This window comes from Salvelinus alpinus, chromosome 14 (genome assembly GCF_045679555.1).
Source record: "Salvelinus alpinus chromosome 14, SLU_Salpinus.1, whole genome shotgun sequence".
In the NCBI taxonomy this organism is placed as follows: Eukaryota; Metazoa; Chordata; class Actinopteri; order Salmoniformes; family Salmonidae; genus Salvelinus; species Salvelinus alpinus.
The window spans coordinates 37,921,132-37,940,194 of record NC_092099.1 but is presented as its reverse complement, the minus strand read 5'-3'; the positions used below and the strand labels follow the sequence as shown (position 1 = coordinate 37,940,194).

At 42.2% G+C, this 19,063-nt stretch overlaps 1 protein-coding gene across 19 annotated transcripts in view; it reads right to left on the bottom strand.

The window, feature by feature from the left end:
* LOC139538886 (microtubule-associated protein 2-like) overlaps positions 1–19,063 on the bottom strand; it is a 167,047-nt gene that overhangs the window by 52,181 nt on the left and 95,803 nt on the right. The window contains exon 1 of one of the 19 annotated variants that reach the window (XM_071341435.1): positions 90–220. The exons of 17 other annotated variants lie outside the window; for them this stretch is intronic. The gene's annotated coding sequence lies outside the window, so the exon portion shown is untranslated. Of the gene's footprint in view, positions 1–89; positions 221–19,063 lie in introns of those variants that run through there. One more of the 19 variants, XM_071341436.1, reaches the window with a different exon arrangement.

Sequence of the window (19,063 nt, the reverse complement as noted above, 5' to 3'; positions counted from 1 at the left end):
TATATTATAATACAAAACTAAAATCCTCACAGACATGCAGACAACACTGTACTGAGATACACTACCAGGACAGAAAAGCTTTTCTTTACCTGTACTGGTCAGACCAGTAGAGCAAAGCGACAAACTGATTCCCCTGGAGCTGAGACCTGAGGCAGCCACAGAGTCAGACACACTGCCAAACGCAGGCTTGCATCACACTGCAAGGCAGGGTGGAGCGGGGGGAGAGAGAGAGAGACCAGCCCCAAAACTCCTCCGTGTGTGAAGGGAACAGAGCTGTTGCCACAGCAACACACGACTTAGGTGGTCTGGGCCCTGTCTAATTCTGAGCTTTGGTTGCTCTCTTCCCCTCCCCTCTCCTCCCATACCCATCCCTCTCTCCCTCCTCGTCACCTCCCGTCATGATTTCCTCCCCTCATCTCCCCTCTCTCTCTCAATGTCTGTGAGAGCTCACCTGCCACACGCAGCATGAGCACACCCCATGACCAACATAATGTCGCCAAAGGTACTGACTGACTAAATAACTGCACCCCGTGTACATGGGGAAGCTCATGAAAACCATGACAACTGTCTCCTCCAAAACCACCACAACAGAAAACCATGACAACTGTCAGCTCCACAACCACCTCAACAGCACCACTCTGCAGAGTCGATAACAACCGGATGCATCCCGTTTTCAGCGGAAATAGAAAGAAAGCCTTCCGCTTTTGAACGTTAACACGGCGACACTCCATGTTAACTCCTCCTCCACATTTACTGGATCGGTTCGACTGTGCAAAAGAGAACCTCCCCCAAAAGTTATTTTTTTCTCATCAGGACCAGAAAGAAAAAAATGCCGCTCAGGCCTGCTACGTTAAGTTAACACATCGGAAACTGAGTCCTTCACAACGACCTCAACAGAAAACCAGGACAACTGTGTTCTTCACAACGACCTCAACAGAAAACCAGGACAACTGTGTTCTTCACAACGACCTCAACAGAAAACCAGGACAACTGTGTTCTTCACAACGACCTCAACAGAAAACCAGGACAACTGTGTTCTTCACAACGACCTCAACAGAAAACCAGGACAACTGTGTTCTTCACAACGACCTTAACAGAAAACCAGGACAACTGTGTCTTTCACAAAGACCTCAACAGAAAACCAGGACAACTGTGTTCTTCACAACAACCTCAACAGAAAACCAGGACAACTGTGTCCTTCACAACGACCTCAACAGAAAACTAGAACAACTGTGTCTTTCACAAAGACCTCAACAGAAAACCAGGACAACTGTGTTCTTCACAACGACCTCAACAGAAAACCAGGACAACTGTGTTCTTCACAACGACCTCAACAGAAAACTAGAACAACTGTGTCTTTCACAAAGACCTCAACAGAAAACCAGGACAACTGTGTTCTTCACAACGACCTCAACAGAAAACTAGAACAACTGTGTCTTTCACAAAGACCTCAACAGAAAACCAGGACAACTGTGTCCTTCACAACAACCTCAACAGAAAACCAGGACAACTGTGTCCTTCACAACGACCTCAACAGAAAACCAGGACAACGGAGTCTTTCACAACCCCCTCAACAGACCAGAGTCAAAACACCAAATGATCATGTCAAATTATTATATTAAAGGGATACTTCAGGATTTTGGCAATGAAGAGTCAGATACAATTGGATACCATTTTTATGTCTCTGCATGCAGTTTGAAGGAAGTTGCTAACTAGCGTTAAAGTAATTTCTAACTAGCGAATGCTAGCAATAACTGCATCCCATGAGGACCGCCACAGGAAAGGAAGACTCAGAGTTACCTCTGCTGCAGAGGATAAGTTCCTTAGAGCTAGCAAATGCTAGCAATTACTTTTCCAGTAATTGCACTAACTCTAGTTAACATTGGCTCTCAAAACTACCTCATAACTTCCTTCATACTGGATGCAGAGACATAAAAATGGTATCCATGAGTTCATCTGACTCTGGGGAAGTAGATAAAGGGCTTCGTTGGCAAAATCCCAAATGATCCCTTTAATATTGCTATGAAATATATGTATATATGAAAGGAAATAAATGAGTGATCTATTATGAATTATTGTTCGCTGTATGGATTCATTAACTTTTTTTGGAGGCCTTTTTTGTCAGTAATGTGGCCTCATTAACCTGTGAACAGTCACCAGGCAAAACCTCCCTCCCTCCCTATTTCCTTTGCAACTTTGAAGGAGGGGTTTTGGGGCCTCAAGTGCTCAGCTCACAAGGTCCCTTGATGATGTGAGGCAGTAGGGTTCTTCTACCTAATGGTAAGTCCGCCACTCCTTCTACTCAACAAACTCGAACTCAAGAAACAATTGTTTGGGGGGCTGCAGTTCGCAAACGATATTGTGCTTCTCACCCTCACGGCAGTCAAGCAATGCATTCCACCAAGAGTCATTTAAAAATATATATATAACCTTTATTTAACCAGGTAAAACCCATTGAGGTTAAAAACCTTGTTTGCGAGGGTGACCTGGGAAGAAGGCAAAACAGGGAAATAGCAGCGTGTCCATAAAACATTACAGTAAAATACAGAATACACACAAAAGACAAAGTGTCACAAGTTAAAGATACAATTGAAAAATTAGAAACAACTGCAGTTATCATAAACATTATTGTCGATCTCAGTTCTAGCCTTAGGAGCAGACAAGGACAGCAGCGACTGTGAACAAAGACTGTATTGAGTGACTGATCTGGTCAGTAAGGAACAGATACAAAGGGAGTTGTCCCATCAATGCTTTGTACACAAAAGTTTACCAGTGCTTTAGCCTCCTGGCGAAGAGAGAGGTCCATTGCACCATAGCATACAGATCACAGTGATGGGTGAGTGATCTAGCATTTATAAATAATCTTAAAGCACCATGATACACTGTGTCCAGAGTTTAAGGTACTTGCTGAGGCCTGCATATTAACAATATCACCATAATCCAGCACTCATTTTCTGACTAACATTGAAAAGCAAGATTTGTTCCTGTAATAGAAACCCAATTTCAACTTCAGTTTCTTGGTCAAGGTATCAATGTGCTGTTTAAAATTCAACAATTCATCTAACCAAATCCCAAGACACTTATAGGAGGTGACCCTATCAATATGCTGGCCTGTTATAGTTCAAATCTGCAAGTGACTCCATCTGTTAACTTTCAGGGAAGAGAAAACCATAAACTTTGTTTTCCTTTCATTAAGCACAAGCTTCAATTGGAAAAGCTGCCTTTGATTAACATAAAAGACCAACTATAAGTCCTGAAAAGCCTTCTCAATATTAGACACGCTAAAATAAATAATTGTGTCATCAGCATACACATGGAGATTTGCAGAGTCAACAGGCTTCCCTATATCATTTATATACAGTGTAAAAAGGATCAGACCTAAAATTGAGCCCTGGGGAACTCCTTTTGTAAGCCTTCGAAACTCAGATTTCATACTCTCATACCCTCCTGAGCTACACACTATGATCTGTCAGAAAGGTAGTTTTGGAACCAATCCAATGCATCAACACTTAAACCAACCTTTTTTGGTCTATACAACAGCAGGGCATGGTCAACAGTGTCGAAGACCTTCGATAAGTCAATAAAAAGTGAAACAGTGATTTTTCTTGTCCTGAGCATCTAGAAAATCACCTACAACCTTAATTACAGCAGTAATTGTACTATGCTTGGCTCTAAAACCCGACTGGAATTTAGATAAAACTGAGTTATTACAAAGAAAGTCTTTGAACTGTGAGTTCATTAGGTTTTACAAAACTTTTGCCAGTGCAGACCGTTTAGATATGGGACGATAGTTATCCAACTGGGACGGATTTCGCGTGACATAGGCTGCTTTCCAGACTTTTGGAATGGTATTACTCGCCAATGAAAGATTAAATATATGAGTGAGAGGGGCAGCAATGATCTCTGCACCAATTTTTTGAAAATATGGGTTTAATTCACCCGGGCCAGGTGCTTTCTTAATATCAATAGATTTGAGTTCCTTTACAACTTCTGACAGCTCAATCTCGGTAAAATGAAATAAATAAACCGTAGGCCGGCATGTGGCAGTTTCATTCACAGCCTCATTTGAGATGTTTGGAAAGAGTTCATTACCAAATAAATGCCCAGCTTTAACAAAATGCTCATTAAACCTGTCAAGCAGTTTATTCTTGTCAGTCACATCCATTGAATTTGAGGTCAATTTCAGTGGAAGACCAGAGGAGTTCATGTTAGCATTCATGGATTTAATGGTTTTCCATAATTTTGTTGGGTTATTGAGGTTTGCCTTGGTAGATTCGTAATAGAAGCTAGATTTGCATTTCCGTAATAACAAGGTCCACTTATTTCTCAATGCCCTGAATAACTGCCATTCAGTCTGGGAATTACCCTTTCTGGCTTTGGCCCATTGTGTATTTCGTTTATTGATCAAATCAGATAATTCCCCTGTAAACCAGGGATGGTCTCTACCTCTTACCCGGCACTTTTTGAGAGGGGCATGTTTATCACCGATAGTGGAAAACATAGAATGAAAATAGGAGAATGCCTCTTCGATATCTGGTATAAGCTCACTCCTTTCCCAGTTGCATGCATAAAGTTCATGCAGGAATGCCTGCTTACAGAACTGTGTAAAATTTAGTTTGACTATGAACCGAGAGTGCACTTTGGAGATTTGGTGTCTCTAATGCAAGCAACTGCACAATGATCACTTAAATCATTATGCGGATTGTTTGTTAGAATAACACCAATAAGTGTTGACTTAGAGATGTCTTCGGGATTGAGTCTTGTAACCACATTTATAATTTGAGTAAAAATGTAATGGCCTCAAAGTTTGGAGATAACCAATCCCAGTTTAAATCGCCCATAAGAACCATTTAATTTCCCCCCCAACCACGCATCAGTTCAGCCAGAGAATCCAGGGATTCTACTTTTGCAGATGGAGGTCTATAACATCCTATCAAATCTAAGTTCACAGCTTTCGATAACTGCAGCATTCAGCTTCTAAAAACTCAAACTGTTTTGGTTTAGATAAAGACCTTAGTTCAGTAACCACATATTTGTCTTTAATATAGATGGCTATACCTCCCCCCTTACTTTGTCGGTCACATCGATAAACATTATAACCATCCAAGCCTATAGACTGATTTAGAACAGATTTGTTAAGCCAGGTCTCGGACTAAACTAAGACATCTGGGTCATTAGTGTGAACCCAGACATTTATCATGTCCAATTTCGGCATCAAACTCCTCACATTAATATGCATCAGACCCAACCCTGATCTAGTTCTAAAATCAATTGGAGTGGGAAGTTCATCTATAGCCAATGGGCCTGGGTTTGGGTGAATGTTTCCTGACACCAAAAGCATAATAATAATAAAACACCTTGATTTGTTTCTTCCTAAAATCTCTCTGCACTTAGATGAACTTAAAACAATCCAAACTACAGTCATCTAATACAAAAAACACAGTTTTTAGCCAGACCAAACACTGTAGATGAAAAAGTTTTATGTGCATGTCACAGTAGAAGTCAAATGGTAACACAATCGGATCCCTCGGAAAGATAAAAGCTGCAATACCATCAGTCAAATTAGGGTTTAGCGGTATGTCTGGGTTAGGGAGATGAGATTGTTTTTGATAATTTAGACTATGCAATGAGCCATAACCCATGTAGGCAGAAATTAAAACCATTTATACAAAAATACACATTTTAACCACTGAATCCAACAGTTCACTAAAACAAAAAGAAAACAAAATTAAAATATACTGAGTCAATCTTTTTAAACCTTAAATTCCCCAAAAATGTTCAGCTGTAGCCTACAGGTCTAGTAGAGTTAGAAAGCAAGTGTGCCCAAGCGTTGTTGCCTTACAGGCTGACTACACCGCTGGCGTCGCATGCGTGAGCGTTGCAAAATAAATGTAGAAATCTATATTAATCAATTATTGCAACCTCACTGCTCGCGCGTGCCAACGAGCGTTTGCGTTGCCAAGGGCTAAAATAGAAGTCAGTTCTATTTCTGACACAGATCGCGCTGCAAGTCCTGCCTCTCCCATCTCCCATCTCCTCATTGGTTCATAGAAGCAGGTACCCATGTGCCATCTCCTCATTGGTTATACCCACGTGGGTGACTGAAAGACAAACTAGGTCGGTGGCGGTAATGCACCTAATTTATGATAGTTGCCAATTCCAATATAAAGTCAAGAGAAGAAAAAGACTAGAAGGAGGAGAGATGACTAGAAACGATTTGGTTGACCGTTTTATGTGTGGATTAATTGTCGGAGTAGAGGACCTTGTGCATTTCAGGTAAAATAACAACTCAATGTTTATATCCCAGGAAAAATTAGCTAGCAACAGCAAGCTAGCTAAATAGGACAAATTAGCTAGCAAGTGGAAGCTAGCTAGCTAAATTGCCATAAAGGTTTAATGCTTTTTGACCTGTCCCCAAATTAATGTATTTGGTTTATTTTGATATTTTAACCTGCGTGTCGTTATCGCATTTGGTGTGGGTGGACAAAATAAATGTGTGCACGATGGCACACGCGCGCAGCCGGTTTGGGTTCTGTGTTAGCTAGAAAGATCAGCGTGTTCAACAGCCGCTGCAGGAATGTACTGACAGGGATTTCGCCCAGTGTGTGGGTCTGGTCAATGCACCCAGTCGCCTTGCAGTAGGCTACCACACATTGAGGCAGAGCGGGCCCAGTTCACCGGCCAATCACTGGAGGCTAGTCCACCCGGCAGGGGTATCCTGGGCTAGGAAGCCCAGCGCATCTAGATGTTATATCACAGAGCAGATACCAACCTCCGGCTTCCACCGCACAGCGGGGCAGGAGAGGAGTCAGAAGACTCCGGTAGAATTGCGAAACACTGACCGTCGAGGAGTATCCAAGGCTAGTCGGCCCAACATGTCTAGACCGTCAGTCACAGCACAGATGTATCCTCTCTCGGCTTTCAGGAAGGGCATCACACCGGCTTTATCTCCTCGTGTAGAAACCAGCAGATGTCAATTTAATGCTTTAATTGCTTTGATCCTGAAGGATTTTTGATTTTGCCTGTTGTTTAATGACAACTCTCGCAGCCTATAATGGGTTTGCTAAGTAATAAAAACATGTAACACAAACAAACAGAAACAAACAAACAAACAGTGTGACATATGTTCAGCAAAACTGCACTGCCGCCATCTTGATGATTAGAGTGAAGTGAAGTCATTCACAATCTAGACCTCATTGTCACGTTCGTTTAGAGATGGATTGGACCAAGGTGCAGCGTGGTAGGTGTACATTTTACTTTTATTTAAATGACACCGAAAAAACAACAAAATACAAAAACGAACGTAAAGCTATATGCAGTGCAGAAAGTAACTACACACAAACAAGATCCCACAAACTAGAGGTGGAAAAAGGCTGCCTAAGTATGATCCCCAATTAGAGACAACGATAGACAGCTGCCTCTGATTGGGAACCATACCCGGCCAACAAAGAAATAGAAAAACTAGAATGCCCACCCAAATCACACCCCAACCTAACCAAATAGAGAAATATAAAGGCTCTCTAAGGTCAGGGCGTGACACTCGTTTCAAATGTATCAAGAGATAATTGTATTTGTATTCCTAGCAATCAATACATGTACATTGTTTAAAGCACACTTTTACAAGTCACAGTCACAAACTACAGCTCCAATAAGCTCCTATGGTGAACAACATGTGAACAAGAGGCTTGTAGAATCATGACTCTTGAGTTTTCAGTTCATTGTTCACCGGTAGGGGGTCCTGCGTGCTCTGGGCATTACTGAGTCAAAAGATTCATTATTTTGACTGGACAGTAAAACTTCCCATCACTAATAGAAAACTTTCCAGGCTCTTTAGTATCACAGTACTTACGCAGATATTATTTAAGATTTAGTGCTTGCAGTGAACATATAATCATGCAAATAAAAATAAAAACATTACCTGATTGACATTCACCCTCACGGGTGGCCAAAAAGAACAAACTGAAAGCCACACCCAAAATAGGCCACGCCTTCTGGTAGGCAGCTGCTGCTACATTGCACCCACTGCAATTTAGAAGATTTCATTCAATAAAAAAAAATCACATTGACCTGTCAAATTCGTTATTTGATTTCAGACAAACTGAACAGAATAGGTTGAACGAACCAAAGGGTAATTTTGGATCATACCAATTCAGAAGAACAACAGTGCCATCCCACTTTTTACAGTATAACAGGGTAATAACTCTTTACATTTTCAGTTCTATTCTTTAGTTCCTTGAAGCCATGGCGAAGTCTTTGTAGCTTAATGTACATTTATTTCACTGAGTTTTGAATCCTTTAACTTATGTAAATATAATACAGATCCATCCAACTAGAACGAAACACTGCATGACACTATGACATTATGCCTAGGTATGTATTATGTTATGCAATATGAACGTGCATAACACTGAGTGCCGATGAGAGGAAAGACATTGGCTAATCATCATCTCACTTCAGATGTTGTTTTAGCATCGAACAGCTTCTCTCATGGTGCTTGCTACAGAAGGAAGTGGGCAGGATGGTTCCTTGTCTGTCAGTATTTTAGAAGACAAAACAACCTCTCTGCTTTTTCATAATGACTCTATCTAACAGCAGCAGTTTTCCATTTACCTCATTATCAACAAGACACATCAAAGACACTGGAACATCATCTCAAAATCAGAAAAATGGTAAATCCTACTGCTACTGAAAAGAAGTCTTGACCATAGAGCAGTGCTGGTCCTCTGTGTTTGATACTGTCAGTTAGGACCTGAACCCGTAGGCACAAAGCATCTCAGAGTACGACTGCTGATCTAAGATCAGGTCCCCCCTGCCAATATAATCATATTTATTCTAAAATGCAAAGCTGACCCTTTACTCAGCCTCATACGGGCCCTGGACCTCTGGCCATATTATACAGAGAGATCCTCCCCAGCTGTGTGTCTGTCTATTGGGGTGTTTTATGAGGCCAGACCATGGAGGGTGGACAGGATGGGAAGACAGTACGGTGGCATGGGGGCTAGAGCTGGACCAAGCTGGCTCACTTTAACCCTGCACGGCACCGCTTTTCCTCTTTCACGAGAGAGAGAGAGAGAGAGAGAGAGAGAGAGAGAGAGAGAGAGAGAGAGAGAGAGAGAGAGAGAGAGAGAGAGAGAGAGAGAGAGAGAGAGAGAGAGAGAGAGAGAGAGAGAGAGAGAGAGAGAGAGAGAGAGAGAGAGAGAGAGAGAGAGAGAGAGAGAGAGAGAGGAACGCGGAGTTGGTGCTGGCTTGAGTTAGGGTGATTGCATTGAAAAGGGAAGTGTCATGTCCTTAACATGCATAATATTCTGTATATGCCAAACACTTACCTGAAGATTATAGAAAGCACTTAGCATTCAGGCAACACGTAATAGTCCAACAGCTTCAGTGACCTTGCTAAAGTCAATGTCAAAGACAGTTGTAATTACCCGATTGTGTTCCATCACTGCAGAGTGTGGGGAGTATATGTCAACTAAGTTGTAAATTGACTTTGATTTACAGACACTCTAGTCAATGTTTGGAACAGACGATTTGAGCATTAACCATACTGTCCAGGCTAGATACTAATGGCGCTCATTGCACAGGGTACAGTTTACTGTATGTGGGGTGATAACAGATAAGATACTCTGTGTTCTTTACTGCTTCTTCTTGACCAATAGTTTGGGATATGGTCTTAAACAGTGCATAATATTCAATCTAACAGGCTAGCTATCTGATGCAGTGTAAATGAATGATAGACAATAGCAGCATACTGCAGTTAAGATCGAGGTACAGGAGGTTAATACGACTCCTGTCAGAGATGGTAAATGGGTTTCTGTTCTGTGCTGTAAATGGTGGAAAGCGGCAGTAGTGGGTAGTGTTAGGTTCTGTTTGTCAGCAGAACTAGACATGTAAAGGCAGAAAGATTGCAGGGACAATAGAGCTCTGGCAAACTAAATTGTAGGGGTTGCTGCCATGGCAACAGGAGGAGGAGGAAAAGGAGCGGGGTACAGTGTGTGTGGAGAGGGATAGACGGAAAGGTGTATGTGTGTGTGTGCCTCGTTTGCTCTGAGTAAAGAGAGGGATTGTCACCTTATTTGCCACAGTAATAATGGAGTATGATTCTAAAGAGGGGGTAAACTATTTTCTGTTTTTCCCACACAGTGAGAGGCAGGGCCCTGCTTATTGCCTGCTACACACAAACACTCACAGAATTAGCAACCAAACAGAATTACCTAATCCGGTCTGTGTGTGTGTGTGTGTGTGTGTGTGTGTGTGTGTGTGTGTGTGTGTGTGTGTGTGTGTGTGTGTGTGTGTGTGTGTGTGTGTGTGTGTGTGTGTGTGTGTGTGTGTGTGTGTGTGTGTGTGTGTGTGTGTGTGTGTGTGTGTGTGTGTGTGTGTGTGTGTGTGTGTGTGTGTGTGTGTAAACTCAGCAAAAAAGAAACAGCCCTTTTTCAGGACCCTGTCGTTCAAAGATAATTTGTAAAAATCCAAATAACTTCACAGATCTTCATTGTAAAGGGTTTAAACACTGTTTCCCATGCTTGTTCAATGAACCGTAAACAATTAATGAACATGCACCTGTGGAACGGTCGTTAAGACACTAACAGCTTACAGACGGTAGGCAATTAAGGTCACAGTTATGAAAACTTATGACACCTCTTATGATAAAGAGACCTTATGACTGACTCTGAAAAACACCAAAAGAAAGATGCCCAGGGTCCCTGCTCATCTGCGTAAACGTGCCTTAGGCATGCTGCAAGGAGGCATGAGGACTGTGGCCAGGGCAATACATTGCAATGTCCGTACTGTGAGACGCCTAAGACAGCGCTACAGGGAGACAGGATGGACAGCTGATCGTCCTCGCAGTGGCAGACCACGTGTAACAACACCTGCACAGGATCGGTACATGGCAACAACAACTGCCCGAGTTACACCAGGAACGCACAATCCCTCCATCAGTGCTCAGACTGTCCGCAATAGGCTGAGAGAAGTTGGACTGAGGGTATGTAGGTCTGTTGTAAGGCAGGTCCTCACCAGACATCACCGGCAACAACGTCACCTATGGGCACAAACCCACCGTCGCTGGACCAGAGGACTGGCAAAAAGTGCTCTTCACTGACGAGTCGCGTTTTTTTCTCACCTGGGGTGATGGTCGGATTCTCGTTACACTGAGGCCTTGTACTCTGGAGAGGGATCGATTTGGAGGTGGAGGGTCCATCATGGTCTGGGACGGTGTGTCACAGCATCATCGGACTGAGCTTGTTATCATTGCAGGCAATCTCAACGCTGTGTGTTACAGGGAAGACATCCTCCTCCCTCATGTGGTACCGTTCCTGCAGGCTCATCCTGACATGACCCTCCAGCATGACAATGCCACCAGCCATACTGCTCGTTCTGTGCGTGACTACCTGCAAGACAGGAATGTCACTGTTCTGCCATGGCCAGCGAAGAGCCCGGATCTCAATCCCATTGAGCACGTCTGGGACCTGTTGGATCAGAGGGTGAGGGCTAAAGCCATTCCCCCCAGGTGTGGAAGAGTGGGGTAACATCTCACCAGCAAATCTGGTGCAGTCCATGAGTGGGAGATGCACTGCAATACTTAATGCAGCTGGTGGACACACCAGATACTGACTGCTACTTTTGATTTTGACCCCCCCCCCCCCCTTTGTTCAGGGACACATTATTTAACTTCTGTTAGTTACATGTCTGTGGAACTTGTTCAGTTTATGTCTCAGTTGTTGAACCTTGTTATGTTCATATAAATATTTACACATGTTAAGTTTGCTGAAATTAAACGCAGTTGACAGTGAGAGGACGTTTCTTTTTTTGTTGAGTTTATATATACAGTACCAGTCAAAAGTTTGGACATACCTACTCATTCAAGGGTTTTTCATTGTTTTTACTATTTTCTACATTTTAGAATAATAGTGAAAACATCGAAACTATGAAAAAACACATAGGCGGAGGTGTTGCTGACATTTACGATAGCAAATTTTAATTTACAAAAAGACGTTTTCGTCTTTTGAGGTTCTAGTCATGAAATCTATGCAGCCTACTCAATCACTTTTTATAGCTACTGTTTTACAGGCCTCCTGGGCCATATACAGCGTTCCTCACTGAGTTCCCTGAATTCCTATCGGACCTTGTAGTCATAGCAGATAATATTCAAATTTTTGGTGATTTTAATATTCAAATGGAAAAGTCCACAGACCCACTCCAAAATGCTTTCGGAGCCATCATCGACTCAGTGGGTTTTGTCCAACATGTCTCTGGACCTACTCACTGTCATAGTCATACTCTGGACCTAGTTTTGTCGCATGGAATAAATGTTGTAGATCTTAATGTTTTCACTCATAATCCTGGACTATCGGACCACCATTTTATTATGTTTGCAATCGCAACAAATAATCTGCTCAGACCCGAACCAAGGAGCATCAAAAGTCGTGCTATAAATTCTCAGACAACCCAAAGATTCCTTGATGCCCTTCCAGACTCCCTCCGCCTACCCAAGGACGTCAGAGGACAAAAATCAGTTAACCACCTAACTGAGGAACTAAATTTAACCTTGCGCAATACCCTAGATGCAGTTGCACCCCTAAAAACTAAAAACATTTGTCATAAGAAACTAGCTCCCTGGTTTACAGAAAATACCCGAGCTCTGAAGCAAGCTTCCAGAAAATTGGAACGGAAATGGCGCCACACCAAACTGGAAGTCTTCCGACTAGCTTGGAAAGACAGTACCGTGCAGTATCGAAGAGCCCTCACTGCTGCACGATCATCCTATTTTTCCAACTTAATTGAGGAAAATAAGAACAATCCGAAATTTATTTTTGATACTGTCGCAAAGCTAACTAACTAAAAAGCAGCATTCCCCAAGAGAGGATGGCTTTCACTCCAGCAGTAATACATTCATGAACTTCTTTGAGGAAAAGATCATGATCATTAGAAAGCAAATTACGGACTCCTCTTTAAATCTGCGTATTCCTCCAAAGCTCAGTTGTCCTGAGTCTGCACAACTCTGCCAGGACCTAGGATCAAGAGAGACACTCAAGTATTTTAGTACTATATCTCTTGACACAATGATGAAAATAATCATGGCCTCTAAACCTTCAAGCTGCATACTGGACCCTATGCCAACTAAACTACTGAAAGAGCTGCTTCCTGTGCTTGGCCCTCCTATGTTGAACATAATAAACGGCTCTCTATCCACCGGATGTGTACCAAACTCACTAAAAGTGGCAGTAATAAAGCCTCTCTTGAAAAAGCGAAACATTGACCCAGAAAATATAAAAAACTATCGGCCTATATCGAATCTTCCATTTCTCTAAAAGAAAATTGAAAAAGCTGTTGCGCAGCAACTCACTGCATTCCTGAAGACAAACAATGTATACGAAAAGCTTCAGTCTGGTTTTAGACCCCATCATAGCACTTGTGAAGGTGGTAAATGACCTTTTAATGGCATCAGACCGAGGCTCTGCATCTGTCCTCGTGCTCCTAGACCTTAGTGCTGCTTTTGATACCATCGATCACCACATTCTTTTGGAGAGATTGGAAACCCAAATTGGTCTACACGGACAAGTTCTGGCCTCGTTTAGATCTTATCTGTCGGAAAGATATCAGTTTGTCTCTGTGAATGGTTTGTCCTCTGACAAATCAACTGTACATTTCGGTGTTCCTCAAGGTTCCGTTTTAGGACCACTATTGTTTTCACTATATATTTTACCTCTTGGGGATGTCATTCGAAAACATAATGTTAACTTTCACTGCTATGCGGATGACACACAGCTGTACATTTCAATGAAACATGGTGAAGCCCCAAAATTGCCCTCGCTAGAAGCCTGTGTTTCAGACATAAGGAAGTAGATGGCTGCAACTTTCTACTTTTAAACTCGGACAAAACAGAGATGCTTGTTCTAGGTCCCAAGAAAAAAAGAGATCTTCTCTTGAATCTGACAATTAATCTTGATGGTTGTACAGTCGTCTCAAATAAAACTGTGAAGGACCTCGGCGTTACTCTGGACCCTGATCTCTCTTTTGACGAACATATCAAGACTGTTTCAAGGACAGCTTTTTTCCATCTACGTAACATTGCAAAAATCTGAAACTTTCTGTCCAAAAATGATGCAGAAAAATTCATCCATGCTTTTCTCACTTCTAGGTTAGACTACTGCAATGCACTACTTTCCAGCTACCCGGATAAAGCACTAAATAAACTTCTGTTAGTGCTAAATACGGCTGCTAGAATCCTGACTAGAACCAAAAGATTCGATCATATTACTCCAGTGCTAGCCTCCCTACACTGGATTCCTGTTAAGGCAAGGGCTGATTTCAAGGTTTTACTGCTAACCTACAAAGCATTACATGGGCTTGCTCCTACCTATCTTTCAGATTTGGTCCTGCCGTACATACCTACACGTACGCTACGGTCACAAGACGAAGGCCTCCTAATTGTCCCTAGAATTTCTAAGCAAACAGCTGGAGGCAGGGATTTCTCCTATAGATCTCAATTTTTATGGAATGGTCTGCCTACCCATGTGAGAGACGCAGACTCGGTCTCAACCTTTAAGTCTTTACTGAAGACTCATCTTTTCAGTAGGTCATATGATTGAGTGTAGTCTGGCCCAGGAATGTGAAGGTGAACGGAAAGGCTCTGGAGCAACGAACCGCCCTTGCTGTCTCTGCCTGGCCGGTTCCTCTCTCTCCACTGGGATTCCCTGCCTCTAACCCTATTACAGGGGCTGAGTCACTGGCTTACTGGTGCTCTTCCATGCCGTCCCTAGGAGGGGTGCATCACTTGAGTGGGTTGAGTCACTGACGTGATCTTCCTGTCTGGGTTGGCGCCCCCCCTTGGGTTGTGCCGGGCCTTGTCTCAGGATGGTAAGCTGGTGGTTGAAGCTATCCCTCTAGTGGTGTGGGGGCTGTGCTTTGGCAAAGTGGGTGGGGTTATATCCTGCCTGTTTGGCCCTGTCCGGGGGAATCATCGGATGGGGCCACAGTGTCTCCTGACCCCTCCTGTCTCAGCCTCCAGTATTTATGTTGCAGTAGTTTATGTGTCAGGGGGCTAGGGTCAGTCTGTTATATCTGGAGTACTTCTCCTGTCTTATCCGGTGTCCTGTGTGAATTTAAGTATGCTCTCTCTAATTCTCTCTTTCTCTCTTTCTTTCTCTCTCTCTCTCGGAGGACCTGAGCACTAGGACCATGCCTCAGGACTACCTGGCATGATAACTCCTTGCTGTCCTCAGTCCACCTGGCCGTGCTGCTGCTCCAGTTTCAACTGTTCTGCCTGCAGCTATGGAACCCTGACCTGTTCACCGGACGTGCTACCTGTCCCAGACCTGCTGTTTTCAACTCTCTAGAGACAGCAGGAGCGGTAGAGATACTCTTAATGATCGGCTATGAAAAACCAACTGACATTTACTCCTGAGGTGCTGACTTGTTGCACCCTCGACAACTACTGTGATTATTATTATTTGACCCTTCTGGTCATTTATGAACATTTGAACATCTTGGCCATGTTCTGTTATAATCTCCACCCGGCACAGCCAGAAGAGGACTGGCCACCCCTCATAGCCTGGTTCCTCTCTAGGTTTCTTCCTAGGTTTTGGCCTTACTAGGGAGTTTTTCCTAGCCACCGTGCTTCTACACCTGCATTGCTTGCTGTTTATGGTTTTAGGCTGGGTATCTGTACAGCACTTTGAGATATAAGCTGATGTAAGAAGGGCTATATAAATACATTTGATTTGATTTGTAGTAACCAAAAAAAGTGTAAAACAAATCAAAATATATATTATTTTACATTCTTTATAGTAGCCACCCTTTGCCTTGATGACAGCTTTGCACACTCTTGGCATTCTCTCAACCAGCTTCATGAGGTAGTCACCTGGAATGCATTTCAATTAACAGGTGTGCCTTGTTAAAAGTTATTTTGTGGAATTTCTTTCCTTTTTAATGTGTTTGAGCCAATCAGTTGTGTTGTGACAAGGTAGGCTTGATATACAGAAAATAGCCCTATTTGGTAAAAGACAGAGTCCATATTATGGCAAGAACAGCTCAAATAAGCAAAGAGAAACGACAGTCCATCACTACTTTAAGACATGAACATTGGAAGTTTCTTCATGTGCAGTTGCAAAAACCATCAAGCGCTATGACGGAAATGGCTCTCATGAGGACCTACATAGGAAAGGAAGACCCAGAGTTACCTCTGCTGCAGAGGATAAGTGCATTAGAGTTAACTGCACCTTAGATTGCAGCCCAAATAAATGCTTCACAGAGTTCAAGTAACAGACACATCTCAACATCAACTGTTCAGAGTCGACTGCGTGAATCAGGCCTTCATGGTCGATATGCTGCAAAGAAACCAATACTAAAGGACACCAATAAGAAGAAGAGTCTTGCTTGGGCCAAGAAACATGAGCAATGGACAATAGACCGGTGGAAATCTGTCTTTTGGTCTGATGAGTCACCGCCATGTCTTCATGAGACGCAGAGTAGGTGAATGGATGATCTCCGCATGTGTGGTTCCCACCGTGAAGCATGGAGGAGGAGGTATGATAGTGTGGGGGGGCTTTGCTGGTGACACTGTCTGTGATTTATTTAAAATGCAAGGCACACTTAACCAGCATGGCTACCACAGCATTCTGCAGCAATACGCCATCCCATCTGGTTTGCGCTTAATGGGACTGTCATTTGTTTTTCAACAGGACAATGACCCAAAACACACATCCAGGCTGTGTAAGGGCTTTTTGACTAAGAAGGAGAGTGATGGAGTGCTGCATCAGGGGCGGCAGGTAACCAAAAGGTTGCTAGATCGAATCCCCGAGCTGACAAGGTAAAAATCTGTCGTTCTGCCCCTGAACAAGGCAGTTAACCCACTGTTCCAAGGCTGTCATTGTAAATAAGAATTTGTTCTTAAAAACCTCTACTTCATCACCCTCCCGGATCCGGGATCCTTCTCATCAAAAAAGCTGACTAGCATAGCCTAGCCTAACGGGACAGGGATATCATATAATATAATTTTCATGAAATCACAAGTCCAATACAGCAAATGAAAGATAAACATCTTGTGAATCCAGCCATCATTTCCGATTTTTTTAATGTTTTACAGCGAAAACACAATATGTATTTATATTAGCTAACCACAATAGCCAAACACACAACCGCATATTTTCACCATGTTTCCACCGCATAGGTAGCTTTCACAAAACCGACAAAATAGAGATAAAATTAATCACTAACCTTGAACAACTTCATCAGATAACAGTCTTATAACATGTTATACAATACATTTATGTTTTGTTCGAAAATGTGCATATTTGAGGTATAAATCATAGTTTTACATTGCAGCCACCATCAAAAATAGCGCCAAAGCAGCCAGAATAATTACAGAGTGCAACGTGAAAAAAATAAATACTCATCCTAAAACATTTATGAAAAATACATGGTGTACAGCTAATGAAAGATAAACATCTTGTGAATCCAGCCAATATTTCCGATTTTTTAAGTGTTTTACAGCGAAAACACAATATATATTTCTATTATCTCACTACAGTAGCCAAACACACAACGCATTTTACTCCCCGCCAAAATAGCTTGCACAAAACCGACAAAATAGAGATAAAATTAATCACTAACATTGAACAACTTCATCAGATGACAGTCTTATAACATCATGTTATACAATACATTTATGTTTTGTTCGAAAATTTGCATATTTATAGCTACAAATCCTGGTTATACATTGTGAATACGTAGCAACGATTCACCAGAATCTCCGGAGATATTTTGGACACTCACCTAATCTGACCAAAGAACTCATCATAAACTTTACATAAAAATACTTGTTGTATGGCAAATGAAAGATACACTGGTTCTTAATGCAACCGCTGTGTTAGATTTTTTAAAATAACTTTACCATAACATACAGCTTGCGTTATTGTGAGACAGCGCTCACCAACACGGCGGAGAATAGGAGTCAACATTTTACACAGAAATACGAAATAACATCATAAATGTTGTCTTACTTTTGCTGAGCTTCCATCAGAATGTTGTGGAAGGAGTCCTTGGTCCAGAATAAATCGTTGTTTGGTTTTAGAATGTCCTTTTCTTCTGTCGAATTAGCAACCTTGGCTAGCCATGTGGCGCGAACATTCCCATTATTTCTTGGCGCAAAGAACAGAAAATTCCAAAAGTCCCGATAAACGTTGAATAAACTGATCAAAGGCGGTTGAAAAATCCTACTTTATGATGTTTTTATCGTATGTATCAAATAAAATCAGAGCCGGAGATATTCGCTGTGTATACCGAACGCTTTTCAGAAGACAATGTCGAGATCCCCCGCGCGCCGTCGAAATGTGACAAAATACCGGACCTGTCACTCCAAAAGCTCTCATTCGGTCTCAGATTAAGCTAGACACCCCATTCAACCTTCCACTGCCTGTTGACATCTAGTGGAAGGCGTATGAAGTGCATACATATCGATAAATAAAAGCCAGTTGAATAGGCAGGCCCTGAAACAGAGCCTCGTTTTCAGATTTTCCACTTCCTGTATGGAAGTTTGCTGCCAAATGAGTTCTGTTTTACTCACAGATATAATTCAAACAGTTTTAGAACCGTCAGAGTGTTTTCTATCCAATAGTAATAATAATATGCATATTGTATGATCTAGAACAGAGTACGAGGCCGTTTAATTTGGGCACGATTTTTTCCAAAGTGAAAACAGCGCCCCCCTATTGACAAGAAGTTAACTGACTTGCCTAGTTAAATAAAATACATTGACCTGGCCTCCACAATCAGCTGACCTTAGCCTAGTTGAGATGAGTTGGACTGCAGAGTGAAAGAAAAGCAGCTCAGCATTATGTGGGTTACTCCTTCAAGACTGTTGGAAAAGCAGGCCTCATGAAGCTGGTTGAGAGAAGAGTGTACAAAGCTGTCATCAAAGCCAAGGATGGCTACTTTGAAGAATATTAAATATATTGTGATTTGTTTATTCTACAATTTAGAAAATAGTAAAAATAAAGAAAAACCCTTGAATGAGTAAGTGTGTGCAAACTTTTGACTGGTACTGTACATCTGTGCGCAATTCTAC